Source organism: Hyla sarda, unplaced genomic scaffold (genome assembly GCF_029499605.1).
Source record: "Hyla sarda isolate aHylSar1 unplaced genomic scaffold, aHylSar1.hap1 scaffold_1363, whole genome shotgun sequence".
In the NCBI taxonomy this organism is placed as follows: domain Eukaryota; kingdom Metazoa; phylum Chordata; class Amphibia; order Anura; family Hylidae; genus Hyla; species Hyla sarda.
In genome coordinates this window covers 27,646-29,488 of record NW_026607991.1, presented here as the reverse complement: position 1 = coordinate 29,488, position 1,843 = coordinate 27,646, and positions in this window count along the sequence as shown.

Below are 1,843 nucleotides of genomic sequence, written 5' to 3'. Positions count from 1 at the left end.
CCGCTCCCTGAGCGTCAACGGGACGGGGAGTAGAGCTGCGGGCGTGGGGCGCTCGCGGGGACGCACACTGATGACAGCGCCTTCGGGCTTCGGGATCCCGATAGCGCTGTGGATCAACAGTAAATGTATATGAGCCAGCCGTATGAGCTGCGTAAATGTGTGAGCTTCTGTCGGGCCACAGAGGCCATGAGAGCTCCGTGCAGCTTCAGCTATCACAGGGAGAGGAGATCCTCTCCCTGTGATAGCCAAACTGACACTGCTGTGCGCATCGATGTGTGACGTTTAAATATGTCATGTGACAAGAGTGAGCCAATAGGATGTGATGGAGGCGGACCATCTCATTCTATGGCAATGCACCGGCCGCACCATGTTAAAGAAGACTTCTTGGCCCGGTGCATTGCCGTGGAATGAGATTTGCCATAGAATGAGATGGTCCGCCTCCATCACATCCTATTGGCTCACTCTTGTCACGTGACATATTTAAACGTCACGCATCGATGCGCACAGTAGTGTCAGTTTGGCTATCACAGGGAGAGGATCTCCTCACCCTGTGATAGCTGAAGCTGTACGGAGCTCTCATGGCCTCTGTGGGCCGACAGAAGTTCACACATGTACGCAGCTCATACGGCTGGCTCATATACATTTACTCTATTATTACATGTACTGTTGATCCACAGCGCTATCGGGATCCCGATGCCCGATGGCGCTGTCATCAGTGTGCGTCCCCGCTAGCGCCCCACGCCCGCAGCTCTACTCCCCGTCCCATTAACGCTCAGGGAGCGGGGAACAGAAAGTAGAGCATCGGGCGCAGGTAAAGTAGTACTGCGCATGTGCAGCACTACGCGAATAACTTAACCTGCGCCCGATGCTCTACTTTCTGTTCCCCGCTCCCTGAGCGTCAAAGGGACGGGGAGTAGAGCTAAGGGGGACGGGGGAGTAGAGCTGCGGGTGTGGGGCGCTCGCGGGGACGCACACTGATGACAGCGCCTTCGGGCATTGGGATCCCGATAGCGCTGTGGATCAACAGTAAATGTATATGAGCCAGCCGTATGAGCTGCATAAATGTGTGAACTTCTGTCGGGCCACAGAGGCCATGAGAGCTCCATGCAGCTTCAGCTATCACAGGGAGAGGAGATCCTCTCCCTGTGATAGCCAAACTGACACTGCTGTGCGCATCGATGTGTGACGTTTAAATATGTCATGTGACAAGAGTGAGCCAATAGGATGTGATGGAGGCGGACCATCTCATTCTATGGCAATGCACCGGCCGCACCATGTTAAAGAAGACTTCTTGGCCCGGTGCATTGCCGTGGAATGAGATTTGCCATAGAATGAGATGGTCCGCCTCCATCACATCCTATTGGCTCACTCTTGTCACGTGACATATTTAAACGTCACGCATCGATGCGCACAGTAGTGTCAGTTTGGCTATCACAGGGAGAGGATCTCCTCACCCTGTGATAGCTGAAGCTGTACGGAGCTCTCATGGCCTCTGTGGGCCGACAGAAGTTCACACATGTACGCAGCTCATACGGCTGGCTCATATACATTTACTCTATTATTACATGTACTGTTGATCCACAGCGCTATCGGGATCCCGATGCCCGATGGCGCTGTCATCAGTGTACGTCCCCGCGAGCGCCCCACGCCCGCAGCTCTACTCCCCGTCCTCCGACCCCCCGCAGCTGTACTCCCCGTCCCTTGCAGCTGTACTCCCCGCCCCCCGCAGCTCTACTCCCCGTCCCCCGCAGCTCTTCTCCCCGTCCCCCGCATCTCTACACCCCGTCCCCCGCATCTCTACTCCCCGTCCCCTGCATCTCTACTCCCCGTCCCCCGCAGCTCT